Source organism: Gymnoscopelus braueri, assembly GCF_963280865.1.
Source record: "Gymnoscopelus braueri genome assembly, chromosome: 11".
NCBI classification, from domain to species: domain Eukaryota; kingdom Metazoa; phylum Chordata; class Actinopteri; order Myctophiformes; family Myctophidae; genus Gymnoscopelus; species Gymnoscopelus braueri.
This window is the reverse complement of record NC_137613.1, coordinates 13,888,439-13,913,922: the sequence shown is the minus strand read 5'-3', so window position 1 is coordinate 13,913,922 and position 25,484 is coordinate 13,888,439. Positions and strand designations below refer to the sequence as shown.

The 25,484-nt window shown below is 40.5% G+C and overlaps 1 long non-coding RNA gene across 1 annotated transcript; it reads left to right on the top strand.

The window, feature by feature from the left end:
- Nucleotides 1-14,321: 14,321 nt before the first annotated feature.
- LOC308096079 lies at nucleotides 14,322-25,052 on the top strand. The gene is made up of 4 exons (XR_013934105.1): nucleotides 14,322-14,455; nucleotides 17,317-17,427; nucleotides 21,750-21,974; nucleotides 23,039-25,052. It is a non-coding gene; the product is annotated as an uncharacterized lncRNA (long non-coding RNA).
- Nucleotides 25,053-25,484: the final 432 nt, after the last annotated feature.

Sequence of the window (25,484 nt, the reverse complement as noted above, 5' to 3'; positions counted from 1 at the left end):
ACGCACAGACGGGTGACTTGGACTTACTGAAGGTACTGTTCCAATCAAGTCTGATTGATCCTGTTTTACCTCACTTCAAAAAGTATGTGCTTTTTGAAGTGACACACCTATTTATAGAATGTTATTTCGTCACGCGTCCCTCTAGCCAATCAGAGGCATTGGTGTCAACATATTGACACGTGTCACGTGGAGCTTGCCCAATGTTAGCTTGGCTAACAATGTTTGCTCACACAAAGCGAAAACATATTCTCCACCTTCGGCGGAGACAATAATGATAATAATGATAATAATGATAATAATAATAATAATGATAATGATAATAATAATGATAATGATAATGATAATAATGATAATGATAATGATAATAATAATAATGATAATGATAATAATAATAATAATAATAATAATAATAATGATAATAATAATAATAATAATAATAATGATAATAATAATAATAATAATGATAAGGGTAATAATAATAATAATAATAATAAGGGTAATAATAATAATAATAATAATAATAATAATAATGATAATGATAATAATCATGTGGGGCTCATTATAAAATGATTTTAAACATTCTACTCTCTCTGTGTCTCAGATAAGAGGAGGTCTGTGGACAGAATGCCTACCAGTGACATAATCTACAAGCTCACAACGCGTCGCTAATAGAAAAAGCTAATAGAAACTGCAGGCTTTCTATTCCTGTAAAGTTAGAATGCTCTAATAGAAGACATTGGCCCCGATTCATAACGAGGGTCGTAAATATGGGGTAAATAAAGTTCGTAAAGGTAGGTCGTATTTTGGTAGTCACAAACGGACGTGCAATTCCCAAAGGGGTTCGTATATCACAGAGACGTGCGTACGACCAGCTCTATATTATAATGACCAGCTCTATATTATAATGACCAGCTCTATATTATAATGACCAGCTCTATATCATAATGACCAGCTCTATATTATAATGACCAGCTCTATATTATAATGACCAGCTCTATATTATAATGACAGCCAGCTGAGAGGTTCATTTACATTGCTCCACGCCCCATTTTGCACCATAAAAGGCGTGAACCGTGACTCAGCAGTTTCTCTCTGATCAGATCTGTCACTTTACGGCGCAGTGTTGCCATGTCCGCTTATTATAAGCGAATTTGGGCTTATTTTTCTGTAAAGTTGCTTGTAAATATTGGTAGCTGTGGGGTGCGGTTTTTGGGGCTTGTTTCTAAAGTTTAGTTGATTATTTGGGCGTGCTTCACAATTGTTCAATTATTTTAACCGGTGGTTCTCAAATATTTTAATGTCATGGACCCCCAAGTTAATATGTATCCCTAATAAGCCCCATCTGAAAATGTGTTGTGCCAGCTGGAGCCCCTTACTAGATTTGTGTTGTTAGAATGTTTAAAAAATATTCCAAATATTCCACATTTTATTGCAAGATTTGTTTTGAAAATAGCAGATCTACAAGCTCACAACGCATCACAAAGTGCTTTGAGCTTGTAGATTGGCTTGTAGATCGGCTATCTCCAATGTATACACTACAGTATATCATTTCAATGTATACAGTATATATATATATATAGTTTTACAGACAGTTCTCATATGGCTAGCTTCTTTCGGGCTTATTTTCATAGACCTAGTTGCTTATTTCTCTCACAAAATCTGGCAACACGGAGCTGGGAGTTTAAAGAGGTGGTGCCATGTTTTTGCACTTTTTCTGTTTTTCATGTGTCTATGAGGTTGATAGAACTTCATTAAGCCCCCCGGTGGTGTTTTTATGGTGTTTTATGTCTTCTCTGACTATTTGGAGTTTCTTCCTGGAGGCTGAAACCTTGAGGGTCAAACGTGCCAATAGAGAAACAGCGCTTTAGTGACATCACAAAGCCATACCCTCCCCCTCATTATCATAACACAACAGGTGTGGGCATGAGGAGGAGGAGGGACTAGGACAGGTGGGTGGTGCTAAGGTGGTGGAGGAGGTGCTAAGGTGAAAACCAGGTATACTTAATGAACTGGAGGCGTGTCCACATACAAACATAATTTTAACACTTACTGTACACTTTTTTTTTGTTGAAAAAAATCCTTACATAATAATAATACCTTATGATCAGGTTTTAGGGTTGAAAAATATCATGGCACTCCATCTTTAACTTCTCGTCCAAACTTAGAGATGTCGGCCGTCATCTCTAAGTTTGGATGTAATGTTTACAAGGTTTAACCCCGCCAGCAAATAATAGACTAATAACCTGGAAAGGATATTTCATAAGTCTTTTCTACTGAACATTGCTCACGTTTACCGAGGTAAAAAGATGATGATGAAAATAAATCCAGGGCATACAAGTGGAACGCTGCTATCCGATTATGGACCAGAGCTTATTGATTACTTATTGATTAAATAAAAAGTAGCCTACAGTAGGCTATTACAAATGAATACCGCGGCACGGACAGGTGCGTCAATCCTCCGCAGTTTCATTAAGGCATGATAGCCTATTTTCATTATTACGGTGGAATCTACATCATGTCTATATTATGCATAGGCTACAAGCAATACATCGTTTGACATTTATTTTTTATTTTTTATATATATGTGTTGACAAATGTTGGGCACATATATATTTTATTTGAGGTTTGCCACTGTTGTAATTGATTTTGGCATGAAGAATAAAGCATTCTAAAGACATACGCACATTTCAGCCCTGGTAAGACAGCCTAGGCCCTAGGGGCTGACCTGAGAACGTGCGCACCTGACGCACCAAACACAGACCAAAAAACTTTTATGAATCCGACTGCAGGTGTAGGATTTGTCCTAAATGCCGGTACGTACAAAATATGGTCCCTTTATGAATCCGGGCCATTGTTCTCACCTTAATGAAAATAAAAATAAAAACATAAAATAAAAACCTGCCTAACCATGATGTCACTGGTAGGCAGGTTTCTGAAGTGTCCACAGCCCTCCAATCAGAACACAGAGTGAGTAGACAGACATGACGTCATATTATAATGAGCATTAGTGAGGACCAATTATATGAAGATATAATATTATATTATAATGAGCATTAGTGAGGACCAATTATATGAAGAAATAATATAATATATCACACTGAAAAAAATAAGTCGTTGGATCTATGTGATTGAATAGTGGACATTGGTTGCACACTAATCGTTTGCATTGGCAGCACTCAATCCAGTTGTCTAGGTTAAACACATCAATATTAACTTCACCTAATGTAATTGAACAAAGTTATTCATACATGTTTCAATCACGTTCTGGCAACATGATTCAGTCATGTTATTTTAACATCATTCCATTGATTTATAAATGTTTCAATCACGTTCTGGCAACATGATTCAGTCATGTTATTTTAACATCATTCCATTGATTTATAAATGTTTAAATCACGTTCTGGCAACATGATTCAGTCATGTTATTTTAACTTAACTCCATTGATTTATAAATGTTATAATCATGTTCTGGCAACCTTATTCAGTCATGTTCATTATTCTAGATACATGATATGATCATATTAGTCCAACACAATTCAAACAGTGTGCAAATACATTTTATTTCAAATGCAGGGGAATACAGTAAGATATTATTTTATGTAAAACACTGCATCAAATGAACATTTTCAACAAACAACAATATAAACATGTTAACATTCTTTTTTTAATACATTTTAGCTAAGTTTAGACACCCACCTGTTAGTTTACATTAGATTTTTTTTGTCTTCCCCATTAAGTCACAGTCAGAGAGAGATTCACAGTTTGAGAGAGGTTCTCTCTTGTATTCAAACAGAGGCAAAATTCTTAAAATGCATTTCTTCAAAGTCCAGGACTAATTCAGTCCAAACATATGGAACAAGATACATGGTATTTTCTAATTTGAATAGTGGTTAGAATATTTATACATTTCTATACTTATTTGGGCCGTGAGTGAGAACGGACATAAGGCACATAAAAACATCAAACCCATTAAAACCGGGAAAGTGCCATTTTAGATTTGAACCACTTTAACTAACACTATTTATACTAACTATTATGTTAAACTTTGGCCACTATTAGTATAAAACATGACATGTTTTGGTCAACTTTAAGATATTAAAGAGGCAAACAAGAGTCTGTGAGATTCTTTGACACAGTCTTCTTCAAAGACTGGTAGAATGTGTGAGTACCCCCCCTTCCCTTCACCCCCCACCCCCCTCACACTGGTGTAGCTTGGTCTTCAAGCTTTGTGCTTTGTGGGAGAGGACCCCACCATCCAACTCCATAATGATCTTCTGCAGTACCTCAAATGTGCAGCTGAGCTTTTTTGGGTAACTCAGGTTCAGAGAGTAAATCAGTCCCAACAACATGGCGGCTGCAAAAGCCACAGTCTCCAGATCTTGAATGACTGTGACCCCCTCCAGGACAATTCTGACATCGTCCTCACTGGCGGTGTTTTTTAGGCTGAAGATCCCCATGGTGGTCTTCTCAATCGCACCTTCAACGATCGTCTCATCCACATCCTAGTGTTCACAAAAAGAATTATTAGTTAAGAAAAAGCATTCATGAGACCAGCATTCAACACAGGAATCTCAATCATGAGTCAAGACTGTGATATAGCTCTGATTAGCTTGTAGTCAGGGGATATTAGCAGAAAAATGTCCAATCTTGGAATAAATTCCTTACCAAAAAAAATCTTCACCAATGCGTTTGTAAAAGTGTCTAGTAACACCTCTCACAAAGACATTTTGACAGCTGCTGAAAGTTGGGGTGATGGTTCCATAACCTTATGCAGGGGAAAAAAATTAAAATGTAATTCTGTTTTAAGTAGCATGTGAGGGGTCAAACTAGGGTGTTTTTATGATTCTGAATCCATTGCAAGCATTTGTTTTGCACCAAAACCACTCCTTGGGCTAAAAACGGCCCAATCTCAATGGGCTTTTTACACAAAAAGTATACCTGGAAAAGGATGGCTATGGCCGTTTTAGCCCAAGGAGTGGTTTTGGTGCAAAACAAATGCTTGCAATGGATTCAGAATCATAAAAACACCCTATTTTGACCCCTCACATGCTACTTAAAACACAATTAAAATTAGTTTTTCCCCCGCATAAGGTTATGGTGGGTACCCCAACAAAATCTCATAGGAAACTGCATTTCAGTCTTTGTGAGACATTGGTGAAGATTTTTTTTGGCAAGGAATTTATTCCAAGATTTTTTTAATATCCCGTGACTATTGTGAATTCCATGTATCTGTACTTAATGAGATGCACTGTGCTTTGAGGCTGTGTCACTTTAGCTTCTTTCTCATATACAGAGTGGTTTGATCAAGTCTGATTACACTTTTTGTACTTTTTTGGTTGTCTGGCACCGAAATCTACAACCTCACAACGTGTTGTGAGCTTGTAGATCAGCTATTTTTGGTGAGACACTGGTGTGCAACTAAGTCATGTGTAAAGTATGACCATCATGGGAGATGAAGCAATCATTAGTAGCCCATGTTTCTCAGCCAACAGTTTAGTTGTTAGTTAAATAATCAGCAATCATGCAGTCATTAAAGGAGTGATAGAATAATTAGTCAGTGCTTTTAGTAGTATTTACCATTTTAGTATGTGTTTAAGTCACAACTATGTAATTCAACTACAGTACAGTTCATTTGAGTAGCATCACACTTGAGCAGAGTTAACAGAACACTGACGTTTGAGTGCTCAGCTAAAAAAGAGCTAATGACAGAGAAAGTTCTCTGGTTCTTAATCTAAGATATACACATGTATACACTTTACAATTAGTCACTTACTATGAACTCCTGCACAAGGTCTCCAGGATCCTCGTTGAGGTAGAGGCAGAGTCCTTTCATTAGGAGGTCCCTTCCCGCATCAATGTTATCCTGAAAGATGAGTGACAGAAGAACAGAATACACACTTAAAACTAAAATACACAAATGCATAAGGTCCTTGCAGCACATGTTTGGCAATACATTTAAATGTTTTTTTGCTGTGCTGTGCATGCACTATCATCATCAACACAAATCCTGCTCCATTGGCCACCTTTCCCTTTTAGAACATTCTATTTATGACCAGGACCACAACAAAGTTCCATACTTTATAGCAGCCCACCCCACACCTCCCCCTGAACTCTCAAAGGAAAGCAATGGGTGGAACAATGACAAGCCAGAGTGACTCTTTTCCAAAAAAAAATAAGAACCAAGGTCCAGAGGTTAAACTTGGGCTAGACACCTAGCTTAACCGAGTAAGACCTGAGGCCAATTCTAAAACAGTTTCCTGACAAAATTATGTTGCTATATTTCAGTGTTGCTCAAACTTTTTCATGTCAAGGACGCCCAAAACAATAATGGCTATCTACACGTTATAAAACTTGATATGGTGAACCAGATCAAGTTGATGGATGAGGAGTCTGGCGACTAACGAGACTTAAGTATCTGAGAGGAGAAAGCCGGGGTGTCCCCACAGGGTCCCACCCAGAGGATTCCATAGGCTGACATTACTGTACTCTGACCTGTGTTTAGCCTCACTTCCTGCTTTATTTCTAGCGACGTCCTTTCACTTGCCCACCTAAACATCTACTAAAGTATCAGATAACTTACTGTGTCCATGTTGTTGGTCAACGCTTTCAGTTTTTTCCCTTTCTGCCCAGTTGTGCTTTCAAACATCTTCAGCAGGTTTGCAGAGTACAGGTCCAGCTGTGATAGGAACTTAGACTGCAGAGGAATTGTGGTGATCCGTTTGAACTCAGCATTAATCTGAAAGCACACATATAGCTTTATGAGACAATTTTCATTAATATGGCACAGCGTTTAACACAATACACAATAAGTCACATATGCTGTCACTAGTTAATACTAACCTCAGTCACATCAAAGAGAGCAGGCCATCTCATTGTGAAGTCGCTGATCATGGGATCACAACCAATGACTTCGTGTCTTCTTAAAGCGAATGTTCTCTGCATTTTCATCTTAACAGTCTCTCTGTTGTTACGCTTCTTGATATCAGACAGAAGTTCAACTCTGATGTTTTCCAGTGAATCGTCATCTTCTCCACTCGGAAAGGAGGGGCAGTAAGCCACTTCACCTCTCTTTGGCTTCTTAACAGCAAAGGCAGGACTGCGTCTGCCATCTGGTTTGTGCTTCAAGGCATTTACAGTCACTTCCCGACATCCCATCTTCCGGAGAGTTGTGCGATAACTGGACAGCTTATTTTTAATACTCCTTACCCATCCAGAACATCCAGTCTCAGAGGCTACCTCTGTTAAGCAAGGATGTTTCTGGATGAGTGCCTGTGCGATTTTCTCAGCATCCATGTCTGCGAAATAGACTTTGTATTGGACTATCTCCTGGTTCAAACCCTGAAGTATGTCAGACCTCAGCTTTGGATCAGGGATCAGCCGCGTCCCTTCTTCTCTGTAGACTTGGTTGGCCTGCTCAAGCTTAAGCTCTGCATCATAAGTAAAACGGGGAATGTGGAAGACCTCTGGCCAAGAAGACCTAGGGGAAACGGACTCTTGAGATGAGAGCATCACAGTAGTGTCAGCAGGTGAAACGGATGAGGGTTCACCAGCGTGATTAGGAACGTGTGTCGGAGTTAATGGGCCATTGTCACAGCCCCCAGCAACAACAGGTCTGAGGGGCAGCACTTTGACTGTAGCTCTGTCTTGTATTTCTTCCATGGAAGTCAAGTCCTGGAAGATGTTTCCAAAAAGTTCATCCATGAACTGCAGTCGAAACAGGTCTTGAAGTTGACACTGCCTCCTTATCTCATTCTCCAGTTGAGTCACGGTATCTGGCAGGCCCAAGGGAAGGACCACTCTCTGGCTGCTGTTCTCCCCCAGGATGACTCTGAGAACTGCCGAGGTTGCCATGGTCCACCTTCTTTGTCTAAGGAGAAAGAAAAGCACACTCATGATACAAGTTGTAGTCAATTCAAGAGGCAACTTTGTTCAAAGTTGAATTAACCTGAAAAAAGCACTAGTATTAATAACCGTATCTTCACAGGCATGTTTTCACCACACAGGACTGTGGCTATATTGAAAAATCACACCTTTTGGGTTAAAATGTCAAGTTATACCTCTAAGATGTGAAATTAGTGATAGAAATCATAGCTATAGTGTTCAGTAATAGGGTTCTACGCGTCTCTCCAGCTCTAACTAAAATACATTTTCGGGTTGGTAGCTAATTTGACCTCATCAGCAAAGAGTAACCATTAATCAGCTTGTTTTATAGTGTTCCAGTTCCATTTTGTCTGCTCATTTCTTTACGTCATCACTTCCAATTTCACTTGTTTATCCTGTATGAGTCTTTCCTCCTGATTGGATTAAATTGGTACAGCAACCTGCCATTTCTTTTTGTGTATTAAGAGCTGGAGAGACAGGAAGACCCATACAACACACGTTTAATTTGTTACCTTATCACAGACAGATTGACCTTTTCAAGGTCACCATCCGTACATTTCCAACCCGATACTCAGCCAGGGGGTAATCATCGGCAAGTTCATTTACATCTACAAGATTCAGTCCTCGTGTAGGAGCTGGAGTCAGCTCATAGGCTCTATAGTGCTCATTATACCATCCACACAGCTCTTTCAAAATGAAACACAATCTCTGATCCAAAATGCATATTTGACTAATTTCCCCAAATTCAGGTAGGCCACCTTCAGACCCATGGGGAACTACCATCCCTACTCTGTAGTTTATACCCTTGCTCCAAGCATTTTTAGCCAGATGGATTTCAGATAGGTCAGGGTATCTTTGCTTAACAGCTTGAGCTATCTCCTCCTTCAAGATATCTAATGGGACTGTAGATACACTTGACACATCTAGCGTTGGTTTATCAAGACTTGGAGATGACAAGTGGTACCCCATCATGAATTGATGCTTCACAGCCAGTGACAACGGCACATTTTTAAAGCAACTGGTATGTTTAATAACCTTCTTAAAAAAACTGTGCTTTGCCTCAAATCTTAAAGTCCAAAGTCCCACAAGAGGTCCAAACAACCTAATCAATTTGGGGTAATGTTCCAAGTAGTGGTGTTTAGGCAGCAGTCTATTTTCAGGAAATAGCTCCTGATATCTTTGTCTATGCTCTGAGATTTTGCAATCAAGGTAAGCAATGGACTCATCATTGTGGACTGGCGCAGCAACAAGCTCCATAATCTCTTTTAAATCCATCAGAACCAGCCATGCTGGCTCGCCCTCAGGAATCTTAGTCCCCATTAGAAACGGGAGCAATCTTAACAGGCACCAGTTTGTGCATTACCACCAATGGATTTCCTGCTTGAAAGATTTTGTGGCACAATATGAGGCTTATTAGTTTTATCAGTCCACTTATAGGGGAAGTTCAGAATGGCATTATTTATGCCCTCCAAAGTAATATACTTCTTGGATATCAATAATTTGAGACACAGTGCAAGTTAAACAGGTACAACGCCCTCAAAGATATCATGAGCAATGTCAGGAGGGTACCCAGTGAGTACATGGAAATGAGAAAGAGCTTTAGTCAAAGGACAAGCTTGTTTTACTCCAAAACTGCTAGTGCCACTCTCTTTAGCCGACCTTACATGAGCCTCATGTTGCTCTTTACTTCTGAGGCTGAATTTTCCTGCTCCCACTTCTTGTGATTGGAAGTCTGCGTTACTTGCAATGCAAAAACGGCAACAATAATGAGCTGTGAAACCTTCAACGAAGCCTGCAAGTGAGTGAGCTCCCAAATTGTCTGCTGCAACAGTTTGAACTGTACCTTTCAGAGTTGTTCCCAACTCCGAAACAAATATGCCTTCTTCTTCCAAAGCCCTGAGATCTTTTAGCAGTGGCTCTAAAACTTCCAAGCGATGTTTCTTTAGATCATCTGTTTTGCATAAAATGGCTAAGTAAATGGAGGACAAAGAGGAATTGGATTCTGGGGGTAGGTTACTGAGCACCCAGTATACACCACAAAGTTTGTGTTTCTTACGGGAGGTGCCCAGGGGATTACAGACTTCAAAGTCATCCGCATACAATCCAATAGATATTCTTAACTCATCACCTGAGAAGAAATCATTTTTCTTAAAATGTTGGCCATCCCTGAAAGACCTATACAGATTCTGATTTTCTGCCTCTGCTTGTGGTCTGTGATTACCAACTACAAGGTCCAAAACATCTTTCCTATTCAAGAGCACTTGCAGGGATTCCAGAATGGGAACATACTGAAAGGTTTTCTTTTTTCTAATATCCAGAAAATATTCAATTGGCTCAACAACTTTGAAGTTAGCCTTATAGTATTTCTTACGTTGATATGCAGAACTCAGAGTGCCACCTTTCTGTATAGCTTTAGTTATAGGGTTAAAGGAGAATTCCGGACAAATTAAGTGTTATCTTTGATGTCTCGTTACTCACCTACCGATGTGAAAAGTAGCGTTCTTTTTTTTCATATATTCCCCTGTCGTCATTTTTTAAACCCCCTCCGTTGTCATAATGGGAGCGCGTGGCTAAGGGAAATTCGTCTATTATAACCGACGCAAAGTTGTTTTTTTCACTACTAGTATTCATAGTAGAGTCTCATGATAGTCAAACATGCGTTGAAACTATCTGCGAGGCTGCCGTCAATGGCGAACGATTTAACACTGGTTGCTTGTTTCTTCCAGAACCTGGCAACTCGTGTTGATTGTTAGGTGCGTATGTCGATTATATGAATATTTAACCAATGAAAGTATTAACAATAACTTGTGACTGAACAACTACGTTCATTCAATTGTTGTGGACATGCAAGGTTTCTGCCCAACAGCGATGATATTAAGCAGATCATTTGATAGTTAAGGTAGAGGGGAAGTGAATGAAGTCATATACTCACCACAAGAAAATGAGCCTACAGTACAATGAGCCTAGTTGACAGCGTGCCGGAGCGTGAATTGGACGCAGGGCGAGATACAACCCGCTACACGGTCCGTTTGTCTGCAACACATCAACATACAACAGGTTACAAACATACAACGGTAACTCTGTAGGTTTAGCAAAGTGTTAAAGTATTCATTCAAACATTTCTACAACATTGACTGCATAAGCAGTCATTTTTTAAGGTTAACAGGTTAGTATTTACCAGTGGAGCAGGGACGACAGGCTTGACTTGGATGCAGGGCGAGACTCAAGCCGCTATACACGTCGTTTGTCTGTAACACACCCACATCAAACAGGTTAAAACATACAACTGTGGTGCCATATTGCACTTGGCATCACAAATAGAGAGAACAGAGTTTGTGTGAGTGAGTGTGTATGTGAATCCAACAGTTCTTTCACAGCTAGCCTTAATGACCTTCAGCCTGATGGAAGGGTCTCGTAGTGGTGTGTGAGGGGTCCTTGACTTGGATGCAGAATGACAGACACTCAACCCGCAACACAGGTCGTTTGTCTGCAACACATCAACATACAACAGGTTACAAACAGCAAAGTACGGCATTCATTTATGGAGAATGTTAAAATGTTAAAATATGGAAATAAGAGGTTTCTGCTTGACAATATATGCAATGTGTCCCTCTTGAGTGAGTGTGGAAATAGTGGCCTTCTACATCATTAAAGTTGCATCACCCCTGCTCTATTTTGTAGATCAGGGTCAGTTCAAATGAAACATAACATTTTTTGTGTTTGTTTAAGAAACACGGTTGTTAGCAGTTACATATGTAACCAAATGGACAAAATAGAAGTTACTAAATACATGAAAACACTACTGACTACACCAGTTGGAATTGCACCTACAGCCATTTAAGGTTTTAACTTTAAAAAGAAGGCTTTACAGAGCTTTAAAACTGGGTTGAGGAGCTAAGTGAAGACACCATGATTTGCAGAAGTTGACATTTTATTCACTTTAAATTAAAACAGCAAGTAACAATTTAGGCCACATTAATACTGGTTAATATTAGTTATAGTCTTCCTCAAAAGTTACCATTTCCATTTTTGACTCAATAAACAAATACATTACTACACAGCACACAAGGGTTTACTGAAATCTCAAGATATGGCATATAAAAAGGAGGGAGGACCAACATTTTAATAAATCATTGCTAAATTCCAGTTTTATTTTTAAATGTGTCTAGTTTTTAGGAAGTCCTTTAATCTGAGGCTGGATTGAAGCAACACTTTGGCTAAACCAGTGGTTCTCAACCTTTGCAGGCCGCGACCCCCCAAAATAATCATATTTGAACTGGGGACCCCCCCAAAATAATCATATTTGAACTGGGGACCTCCCAAAATAATCATATTTGAACTGGGGACCCCCCCCCCGCAAAATAATCATATTTGAACTGGGGACCCCCCCAAAATAATCATATTTGAACTGGGGACCCCCCCACCCCCCCCCCAAAATAATCATATTTGAACTGGGGACCCCCCCAAAATAATCATATTTGAACTGGGGACCTCCCAAAATAATCATATTTGAACTGGGGACCCCCCCCCCCCCCCAAAATAATCATATTTGAACTGGGGACCCCCCCAAAATAATCATATTTGAACTGGGGACCTCCCAAAATAATCATATTTGAACTGGGGACCCCCCCCCCCCCAAAATAATCATATTTGAACTGGGGACCCCCCCAAAATAATCATATTTGAACCTGGGGACGCCCCATTTTGTTTGACTCCGTTCCACAGATAAATATTGTGAAAATAGCAGATCTACAAGCGTTGTGAGCTGCTATTTTCACAATGTTTGTCTCTTTCTTATATTATTTGACAATTTGGCCAATGTTTTATACTAGTTCATTCATTACTTATGTTTTTACTTTCTTTTTAGGTATTAAAAAGGTTTAAAAGTCCTTAAATTGTCACTTCACTATCATCTGGGGACCCCCCAACATCATGTGGGGACCCCCCTGGGGGTCCCGACCCACAGGTTGAGAACCACAGGGCTAAACAATGTGTTTCTACTAAGAGTATAATGTAGACTAGATGTGCCTTTATTTTCACCCTCTGGTGCATCAATAAGTTGCTGAGACTGCACTTCAAGTGCACAACTATTAATAGTCTAGCTAGCGCGACACATGTCTCCATTACAACCCGTACATCTACATATACGTTCACATTTAAAATATAAAGTGATGACCCCACGGCCACGGATGTAATACATTAAAACGCATGTGTCTAAGTACCCGTATCTTCCGTATTGTTCGATAAAAAGCTTTTTAATCCAACCGGTGGCCATTTTCTCAATTTCCATAAAATGCTTTCAATGACGTGACCCTACCGGTTGGGAGGTGTATAGCAGTCTCTGATACATTATAACTCTGAGAAAATGGCCGCCGATCAGATTAAAATGCTTTTTATTGAACAATATGGATGATACGGGTACTTAGACCCACCCGTTTCAACGGGTTATATCGATGCACACCTGGCGACATGTTGGGAAGCAACACCGCTGTGTGATGGACAGAATCAAGGTTTTACTAATAATATGACACAGGCTAGTAGCGCTAGCTGCAGGGACTAGCTAACCTAGCGCTAATGCTGCTGCTAATGTTAATGCAAACAGCGTTGCTGTTAAGTGTTGACATTCCCTACCAAGTACGTCTTTTGTACGATAACAAACACATTAGGCCTACTGATATGAAATGTAAACCTTATAACGTTTAGATGGATGGATTAAGGGTTTATATTCTTAGTGTGTGCCTGAGGGGATGCTTCCATCAACAAGTGGATGAAAGAAGAGGGAAAAGCGAACTTCCGTCCGCGCGCTTATTAGCTTAATAGCGCCCCCCTCTGGTCTTCCGGTGCAATTGAAACGTTTCAAGGCAATGTGATTGAATCACTTTCAGAGGATGATGTTAATGTTATATATATAATATTATTATATATGTTATTAATATAACATTAACATAATGATGATGTCAAGCTTAATGTTATCTCAACACAATGTAATCAGGTTTTTTGGTCAAACATGAATTGTTTATGTTGAGCACATATAATCAGTTCAATTATATCCCATAGGCCAACTTCTCATTTTTTTCAGTGTATAATGAGCATTAGTGAGGACCAATTATATGAAGGTATAATATAATATAATATTATAATGAGCATTACAATTATATGAAGATTGAAGGTTGAAAATGGGTGAAGTGGTCCTCATGTTTGTGTGTGTGTGTGTGTGTGTGTGTGTGTGTGTGTGTGTGTGTGTGTGTGCGCGCGCGTGTGTGCGTCTTTATATGGATATGACCGGATACAGTAGGGCGGGACTCTTCCTGACCGGATGTGGACGCTGAACAGCAAATAGAAACCAGGCTGGTAAACACCTACGTATAGACAACGTGCTGACGTCACGGATGACGCTACGTACGGAAGTGTTGTCATGTCGGTGTTTATGTGTGTGTGTTTGTGTGTTAATGTGTGTGTATATGTGTGTGTGTGTGTGTTGTTCAGATGAATTAAGAGCTTTATAAAAACATTGTTCAAACTGTCACCGGAACCGGAAACCAGTGGAAGTCTCCAGGCTAGCTACGACGTGCAGGTCTGTTTGTGTTTGTTACGTACGTGTGTGTGTGTGTGCCACGAGATAGAAAACCCATTGGACTAAACCAAATTATAAAACAGCAAAAGGAAAACTACCTGACACACTGGAAAGAAGCAACACAAAAGCAGAGTAAACTAGAATGCTATCTGGCCCTAAACAGAGAATACGCAGTGGCAGAATACCTGAGCACCGTGACTGACCCAAAACAAAGAAAAATCTTAACTAGGTACAGACTCAGTGAGCACAGTCTTGCGATCGAGAAAGGTCGTCACAGGCAGACCTGTATCCCGAGAGAAGACAGACTATGCACCCACTGCACACAAAATGAAGTGGAAACCGAGCTACACTTCCTAACCGTCTGTCCATTGTACCAAGACATCAGAGACACATACTTCCCACAGATTACAACCACACACGGAGATTTTGAAAACATGACCAATGACAAAAAACTCCCATATCTGCTGGGCGAAGTACAACAATGTGCAAACACAGCAGCAAGATTCGTGAGTTGCTGTGATAGGAAAAGGATATCAAACGGAACACAACCACCCTAAAGACTAATCATTGGGTATATTCCGGCACTATAACTACACCCAGTGATCTTGGTACATAGAAATTGATCTATTGAAGATTCTGACTTTCAAATGTACATATTTTTTGTTTTGATTGTATTGCTGTATTGTTGTATTATGCTTTCTGCTTTGGCAATGTAAACGTATGTTTTCTCATGCCAATAAAGCCCTTTGAATTGTGTGTGTGTGTGTGTGTGTGTGTGTGTGTGTGTGTGTGTGTGTGTGTGTGTGTGTGTGTGTGTGTGTGTGTGTGTGTGTGTCACAATATAGATCTATTTAACTCTTATTTTAAACAAAGTAAATCACGTACTCTGCCTTTAAATTCATCTTCACTTTAAACATTTTGGAAATGTGTAAAAATAGCAGATCTATAAGCTCACACCGTGTCCACACGTTGTGAGCTTATAGATCTGTTATGTTTGATACCTTTGTGTGACTGAGATGACAGCCATACACACACACACACACACACACACACACACACACACACACACACACACACACACACACACACACACACACACACACACACCATGTCATCTACAGCTAAACGTTGTTCTCAACAATGTTTTATAAAACATTTGAAGTGAGAAATAGATGATGCAATAACCGAAAAGTGATTCTATTTGATCCTCTACACTTCCTTGTTTATCCTGGCGCAACAACGCAAGAATACCAAAACACTCGCCCCAAAACACAGTCGCCCCGGCCGGGGTAAATCCGGCGGTATTACCAACGGCCCAGCTTCCTGCTTTGAAATTGAGTCTATATAGGAAGTGACAGTTCATATGAATGGCCTGTAGGTTCGCTGTTTTACCCCTGCTGGTGTCAGATTTTTTTTTTCTCCATTCAAGTTGATGGGTTTTTGCCGAACGTTAGACTTGATTTTCTTACCTAACACATGGGGTGCCAGAATTTCATAATAACAGATAACGTTCGGTGCCAGAAATCTCACCGTTAAGCTGCGCGGCGCTGTTTAAGCTGTAGACTCCCAAGACGAGAAATCCATGTGAAACAAAGCATGCGTTCATTTTGCACGATGGTCCTGGCTAACGCCTGGAACGATAACATCTCTCACGCGAGTAACAATGGCGGAGCGATCGTGCATACAAAATGAGTCGTTTTCCCCAGCGTAAAAACAATCTGAGTTATAGGGGTTTTAGAGAAGGAGATAGAGCGGATGGGGAGGCGGATGGGGAGCCATGTTTTTTGGCACGGTGATCCATCTGTCCTGAGCTGCTCCAGACCCTCCCGTGTGGAAACAAAAACGAGAAAAAAAACCCAAAAAGACTGAAAACACGGTTCAGACCGTGTTTGGCACCCGATGTGTTAATAAACATTGTCATAAATACTATATGCTTCCAGTCGCTAGTTTAACCCATTAAGACCTGAGGCGATTCTTTAAAAAAAATCTAAATCCTAACAGTTTTTTGAAAAAAAAAATTAAAATATTTTTTCGCGATTTTTCAAAAATAGCAGATCTGCAAGCTCGTAGCGCGGCACTCGGTGCCGCGCTACGAGCTTGTAGATCTGCTATTTTTGAATAGCCAAATAAATCTAAAGTGACACAGATGCGTTCCAGGTATTAATGTGTTAAAGTCTTCTTTCGATCACCATGATGTGCGTTCTGGTAAACGATCGTCCCATTTATTTCAACATTGACGATAAAGTAGGCTATGCTCTAGGAGGGGCGGGATGATTTGATTGACAAGCTACACAACCAATAGCGTTCATTCCCCGCCCCCGCTCTTGATTGACAAGCTACCCCAACCAATAGCATTCATTTGGCGATTGATTTCCGGTTTGCTTTTTGGTATTTATTAAAGATGGCGGATTTCAAATCGTTGAAGAATAGGCTTTTACGGTCTGTAGAGTCTGGGGGCGTGGCTTTGTCCATCTCTCTTATACAGTCTATGGGTATTATAGGGTAATCCGGCGGTATATAGAATGGGGGCGAGCGTGTTTTGGGGCGAGTCTTCCGGGTACCTTATGGAATACTTTCACTGTCGTAAGCAAGGAAATACTTTGTTTTGTTGTTACCGTTGGGTCAATTTATCTATTTATGTATTAAGTAGCCGTGTAATAAGCGGGATAATGTATGGGGAGGTGGTCATTATTGAAAAATAAAGCCCGACAGGGTGATTATCCACCGACGAGGAGCGGAGGTGGATAATCACTCTGAAGGGCTTGCATAATGTCTTTATCGTACATAAGATGTTATTAATGTATAATATATTGATCATACAGACAATGTTATTAACATATAATGTCTTTATCGTTAATAAGATGGCGTTTAAAATCCCCAAGAGGAAGAAGCAGTGGGCGGAGCCAGAGACAGACAGCGTTGTGATGCAGTCTCCTCTGTCCCGCCTCCAGGACTCCACGTCTGTCGCCGCGGTAACCATCTTAAAATCACCTCATTTTAATTATTATAATTATAATCATGAATTATTGTATTACATTTTTATTCAATATATTAATTCAATATTATATTATATCTTATCTTCATATGATTGGTCCTCATTAATGCTCATTATAATATTATATCTTATCTTCATATAATTGGTCCAATTGAATCAATTATATGAAGATTAAAGACAGGGTGCCGTGATCCCCCCCCCCCAAAACATAATCATCAGGTATTATGGTTTTACTAGGAGGAAGATTTTTTTCAAAAAAGTGTACAGAAATTGTAAAAATTATGTTTTTATGTGGACACGCCTCCAGTTCATTAAGTATACCTGGTTCTCACCTTAGCACCTCCTCCACCACCTTAGCACCACCCACCTGTCCTAGTCCCTCCTCCTCCTCATGCCCACACCTGTTGTGTTATGATAATGAGGGGGAGGGTATGTTTTTACTATGTCACTAAAGGCCTGTTTCTCTATTGGCACGTTTGACCCTCAAGGTTTCAGCCTCCAGGAAGAAACTCCAAATAGTCAGAGGAGACATAAAACACCATAAAAACACCACCAGGGGGCTTAATGAAGTTCTATCAACCTCTTAGACACATAAAAAACAGAAAAAGTGCAAAAACATGGCACCAGCTCTTTAAGTAAAAAATGGGTGAAGTGCTCCTTTAAGTGGTTAATGTAGCACAGAAGATAATTATAAATTTAATTCATTATAATAATTAACAGCAGAGTCACTGCCCATCTTTCGCCGCAGGCTGAAAACCCACCTCTCCAGGAAACACTTCCCTTCCTCTTTGCCTGGCCTACTACTCGTTGTTAACTAGTTGTACGAACGCTTGTTTTATTGGATCTTGTTTAGTCGATACAATTATTTGTTTTAGCTCCTGCTCATTTGATTTAGCTATTTTGTCTCATCTGTTTAAGGAAATAGGTAGCTGATATAATGCACTTTTACCTTAGCGCTAGGTATACTCTTGGTTGCTTGTTTTTGCAGAAAAGGCACTTAAGACTTCTGGTAATTAGTAGTTTAGTTCCCTACCTATGTTGAATACACTTATTGTAAGTCTCTTTGGATAAAAGCGTCTGCTAAATGACTGTGTGTTTGTTGTAACCAGAATGGCTGGGGCGTGGCTAACGGAGCCTGGGGCGTGGCTAACGGAGCCTGAAACTAACCTGTCTCACATCATCAGTAGGGTTAAACTAACCTGTCTCACATCATCAGTAGGGTGAAACTAACCTGTCTCACATCATCAGTAGGGTGAAACTAACCTGTCTCACATCATCAGTAGGGTGACACTAACCTGTCTCACATCATCAGTAGGGTGACACTAACCTGTCTCACATCATCAGTAGGGTGACACTAAACTGTCTCACATCATCAGTAGGGTGACACTAACCTGTCTCACATCATCAGTAGGGTGACACTAACCTGTCTCACATCATCAGTAGGGTGACACTAACCTGTCTCACATCATCAGTAGGGTGACACTAACCTGTCTCACATCATCAGTAGGGTGACACTAACCTGTCTCACATCATCAGTAGGGTGACACTAACCTGTCTCACATCATCAGTAGGGTGACACTAACCTGTCTCACATCATCATTAGGGTGACACTAACCTGTCTCACATCATCATTAGGGTGACACTAACCTGTCTCACATCATCAGTAGGGTGACACTAACCTGTCTCACATCATCAGTAGGGTGACACTAACCTGTCTCACATCATCAGTAGGGTGACACTAACCTGTCTCACATCATCAGTAGGGTGACACTAACCTGTCTCACATCATCATTAGGGTGACACTAACCTGTCTCACATCATCATTAGGGTGACACTTACCTGTCTCACATCATCAGTAGGGTGACACTTACCTGTCTCGCATCATCAGTAGGGTGACACTTACCTGTCTCACATCATCAGTAGGGTGACACTTACCTGTCTCACATCATCAGTAGGGTGACACTAACCTGTCTCACATCATCAGTAGGGTGACACTAACCTGTCTCACATCATCAGTAGGGTGACACTAACCTGTCTCACATCATCAGTAGGGTGACACTAACCTGTCTCACATCATCAGTAGGGTGACACTAACCTGTCTCACATCATCAGTAGGGTGACACTAACCTGTCTCACATCATCATTAGGGTGACACTAACCTGTCTCACATCATCAGTAGGGTGACACTAACCTGTCTCACATCATCATTAGGGTGACACTAACCTGTCTCACATCATCAGTAGGGTGACACTAACCTGTCTCACATCATCAGTAGGGTGACACTTACCTGTCTCACATCATCAGTAGGGTGACACTAACCTGTCTCACATCATCAGTAGGGTGACACTAACCTGTCTCACATCATCAGTAGGGTGACACTAACCTGTCTCACATCATCAGTAGGGTGACACTAACCTGTCTCACATCATCAGTAGGATGACACTAACCTGTCTCACATCATCATCAGTAGTGTTAAACTAACCTGTCTCACATCATCAGTAGGATGACACTAACCTGTCTCACATCATCATCAGTAGTGTTAAACTAACCTGTCTCACATCATCATCAGTAGTGTTAAACTAACCTGTCTCACATCATCAGTAGGGTGACACTAACCTGTCTCACATCATCAGTAGGGTGACACTAACCTGTCTCACATCATCAGTAGGGTGACACTAACCTGTCTCACATCGTCAGTAGGGTGACACTAACCTGTCTCACATCGTCAGTAGGGTGACACTAACCTGTCTCACATCGTCAGTAGGGTGACACTAACCTGTCTCACATCGTCAGTAGGGTGACACTAACCTGTCTCACATCGTCAGTAGGGTGACACTAACCTGTCTCACATCGTCAGTAGGGTGACACTAACCTGTCTCACATCGTCAGTAGGGTGACACTAACCTGTCTCACATCGTCAGTAGGGTGACACTAACCTGTCTCACATCGTCAGTAGGGTGACACTAACCTGTCTCACATCGTCAGTAGGGTGACACTAACCTGTCTCACATCGTCAGTAGGGTGACACTAACCTGTCTCACATCGTCAGTAGGGTGACACTAACCTGTCTCACATCGTCAGTAGGGTGACACTAACCTGTCTCACATCGTCAGTAGGGTGACACTAACCTGTCTCACATCGTCAGTAGGGTGACACTAACCTGTCTCACATCGTCAGTAGGGTGACACTAACCTGTCTCACATCGTCAGTAGGGTGACACTAACCTGTCTCACATCGTCAGTAGGGTGACACTAACCTGTCTCACATCGTCAGTAGGGTGACACTAACCTGTCTCACATCGTCAGTAGGGTGACACTAACCTGTCTCACATCGTCAGTAGGGTGACACTAACCTGTCTCACCTCGTCAGTAGGGTGACACTAACCTGTCTCACCTCGTCAGTAGGGTGACACTAACCTGTCTCACATCGTCAGTAGGGTGACACTAACCTGTCTCACATCGTCAGTAGGGTTACACTAACCTGTCTCACATCATCAGTAGGGTAACACTAACCTGTCTCACATCATCAGTAGGGTAACACTAACCTGTCTGTGTTTAATACTGTGTTTAATACAGTGTTTAATACTGTGTTTAATACTGTGTTTAATACAGTGTTTAATACAGTGTTTAATACAGTGTTTAATACAGTGTTTAATACAGTGTTTAATACTGTGTTTAATACAGTGTTTAATACAGTGTTTAATACAGTGTTTAATACAGTGTTTAATACAGTGTTTAATACAGTGTTTAATACAGTGTTTAATACAGTGTTTAATACAGTGTTTAATACAGTGTTTAATACGGTTCTTAATACAGTGTTTAATACAGTGTTTAATACAGTGTTTAATACAGTGTTTAATACAGTGTTTAATACTGTTCTTAATACAGTGTTTAATACAGTGTTTAATACAGTGTTTAATACAGTGTTTAATACTGTGTTTAATACTGTGTTTAATACAGTGTTTAATACTGTTATTTTTGTTTTGATATGTTTTTTAATGTAAAGCACTTTGGGATTCATTTGATGTCATGAAAGGTAATAACTATTATTATTATGTATGTGTTTACCTTGTTTACTGTAAGTCACTCTGTATAAAGAGCATCGTGTGTGTGTGTGTGTGTGTGTGTGTGTGTGTGTGTGTGTGTGTGTGTGTGTGTGTGTGTGTGTGTGTGTGTGTGTGTGTGTGTGTGTGTGTGTGTGTGTGTGTGTGTGTGTGTGTGTGTGTGTGTGTGTGTGTGTGTGTGTGTGTGTGTGTGTGTGTGTGTGTGTGTGTGTGTGTGTGTGTGTGTGTGTGTGAAGACTCAGTAGTGTCGGTGGACTCCAGTGAACAGGCCAGTACAGACTCCATAGGAAGGACGTCTGACAGACCGGTACAACCTAGCACACACCCACACAACCTAGTATCCATTACCACCTAGCACACACCCACACAACCTAGTATCCATTAACATCCTAGTACATATCAACAACCTAGTATCCATTACAACCCACAGCTTCTGGAGGCACTTCAGACATTCAGAGAAGGTACGGACCCCCACAGGAAGACATTTAATTCTTGTTGTTGTTTTTTTGGCGCTAAAAATCATGAATCGCGGTGAAGTGACGCGTGGTGATCAGACTCTTGACGTTTGTGGCGAGGCAGTGCATAATGTTGAACTGCAGAGTCTAAGCACAAATAGTGGAAATTAAAGTGGGTCAAAAAAGAACAAAGTTAAGACAAAACAAGTAAATGACTATAACTAAATACAATGCAGCACAATAATAGAATAAAAAATTGTAAAAGTGCAAGTCGAACCAAACAATCCTTGATAAAAGCCAAGCTGAAAAGGTCCATCAGGTTCTCCATCACGTTCTCCCGACAGGCCATTCCACAGACTTCGCACGTGGGGGTCTTAGACCCTTGGAGCAAATTCCCAGTGTACCTGAAGGATCTAGTGGTTATCTGCCTTAAAACCATGTCGGATATAATCGGGAGTGAGACCATTAAGTGATTTGTTGACCAATAAAACATCTTAAAATGTATTTTCTAAAGCCAACCACGTAGCCAGTTTAAAATGGCTATAAATAATGTGCTTTCCTTCTGGTCCTGGTCAACACACGGCCGGCTGAATTTGTACAAGTTGTAGTTGATTTATGGGTTTTCTCATTTGACCAGAAAGGAGAGTATTCACTATGCTATGCACTGTCTCGTTGTATTGACCTGAAAGAGAAACGGATGCACTCTGGCAATATGTTTTAAGTGGTTTGGTCTGTAATTCTGAGTGTCAGTGACTTCAGTTTTAGAGGTCAATTTCTCGCTCTGTGCCTCTGTTATGTGCTGGTTCAGATGAAAGAAATACTCTCAGCCATCCAAGCATTAAGGTCTGAAATACACTTTTATGGAGGGCAATCAATAGGGCTTGTGTCATCAGGACACAGCGATATAGAGTTGAGTGTTGTCGGGCAGCGTAAACTGTGAAAATTGATCTCATGTCTCCCGAAGATGATGCTGTCATGGGAGACCCACTCTCAACACTTTAATCCTACCATTGAATGTCACCCGACCCGGCTCCACCATCCTGACTTGTTGTGTCCTCTTATCTCCACAGATCCACGCCAACATCATCGTCCTGGAAGCCCGACTGCAGGCTGCCCTCCTCTACACCCTGAGAGCCATCACACATTACATGAGATGACACACACACACACACACACACACACACACACACACACACACACACACACACACACACACACACACACACACACACACACACACACACACACACACATATATTTAAATGCTGTTCCTGAGCCAGCTGTTTTGCACCAGTGCGTAAGGCATGACACTACATAAATACACACGCACGCACACATACACACACACACACATGCACACACACGGTACATACGCACACTATAGTGAATGTTTCTGTTCTGAATGTCCTAAAATGTCAAAGGATAATCAATGTTGTATATGTGTGATTTTTATTTTTTATTTTATTTGGGTTGGGAGGGGTATTTAAAAAAAGATAGAAAGAAAGAAAGAAAGAAAAAAGCCAACCCCCTTCTCGTTACTGTTTTGCACTGAACATAGTCAAAGTTAAGACCTCCTCCTCTCCCCCATTTCCTCTGGCTCCACTTGAGCTTCAGGGAGATGCATATCGGGGGGGCACCAGGTCAGGTACTGTATGGAGGTGGATGGAGTTTGGCCTGGCACAGAGGACGTCATTTCAGAAAGAAAAAAAAACAAGCAAGCACTTTTTTTGAAGTAATTTAAAAAAAATAGCGGAAAATAGCTGATCTACGAGTGATCTATGAGCTCACAACGCGAGCTTGTAGATCGGCTATTTTCCGCTATTGTTGAGGGGAATTAAAAAAGAAAAATGAAAATGTTTGTAAATGTTCACCTATGATGACATACCCATAGCCTGGAATCCAGACTGATATGTTCCGTTCAGATGGCTTTTTAATTTTTTTACTTTGCTTCTCAGTCTGGGAAGCTTCCTCGGACAAAAGGGGTGGGTTCTTGGACCCCCAGGCGCAGAGGATTCTGATTGGTCTGAGGGCGGGACTTGAACCTTCTAATGGTCTGTGGATACGATCAGAGCCTTCCAATGTAAAATTCGAGCCACTTCCATTCTTAACCTAGATTCGTTGAGAACTATCCAATCAGCCATGACGTGCCAGACTGACAAGCGAAGTGAAAAAATGAATAAGTCTGCTTAACGGAGCGAGATCAGTCTGGATTCCAGGCTAACATGACCATAGACAACTAGGTTGAAAGACAGTGTTTAATGAATGTATGGTTCCAGACAGGAAAACACGAGTTCTATATAATGTTTGTGTGTTACATATCACGATGGGGATTGAGATGTAGTAAAAAAAATCTGTATCTGCAAAAAAAAACATGTCAGAGGTGGAGAAAATACCGTCTCTGTCGGGTGGAAACCTCATATGTCCGAAACTGTTTATTTTCAGGATTCAAAAATATCAGGACTAGCAGATCGACGAGCCGCGTTTCGAGCTTGTGGATCTGCTACTTTTGCTGTAGTATGATCAAGTATAGGGCGTTAATTTACGAAAAAACACAAAAGTATGGAGATAAGAGGTTCCTACCCGATAGCAACGATATTACAGGTGAATTTGACGTACACTGCGATTGTTAAGGAGGGCGGCAATTGCCCAAATGAAGCCCCTGGCCTAGCATTACGTTGCTGTGGGGCAGAAACCTCATCTCCATATTCTAACTTTTTGTGTTTTTTCGTAAATGAACGCCCTACTTGATCATACTGAGCTTGTCGATCTGCTACTTTTGCTACTTTTGAATTTGAATCCTGAAAAAGTATAACAGTTTTGGAACATATAAGGTTTCTACCCGACAGAGGCGATTACCTGTGTTGTTCATCCCATAACAGTTTTTCCTATCAGTATTTTGTTATTGTTGTTGTCGTTGTTGTCCTGGTTGAATTGGACTCTTGATCGTATCATTTCTGTTCACAATGCCTGGCGTTGGCCTCCATGTTTCTCTTTATCTGTAGCAGAAGCTGAAACTCATCGCAGACTCCTGAACTGAGATGAGGAAAAAACTGGTATTTTTGTATGCAATAAAAAAAAACTATTTTGTTATCAAAAATCAAGATGGAATTTCATGTGTTTGTTTGAAACTGTTTAATTGTTTAGTTGTTTCCATTGATATCCAGTAGATGACATGTCATGTAGCCATACATGTGCCCCTGCATTTTGATCCAATAGAATGCTCCTTGAAGAACTATACTTACATTTTATATTTCCATTTCAAATGTCTCTAAAAATATCTCCAGCTCAAAAATATGAGTTGCATGAGAGAGATAGAGATAGAGAGAGAGGTACTCTCAGTTATGGGGGTCAGTGGCCTAAAGCAGGGGTTCTCAAACTTTTTCATGTCAAGGACCCCCAAATTGATATGTATTTCAAAATCTTCCCAACATTTTTTTTTTTTTTTTTTTTATAAAGTGACGAGCTGTGAGCTTGTAGATCTGCTATCTTTGAATAGCCAATGTATAAATGGATTAA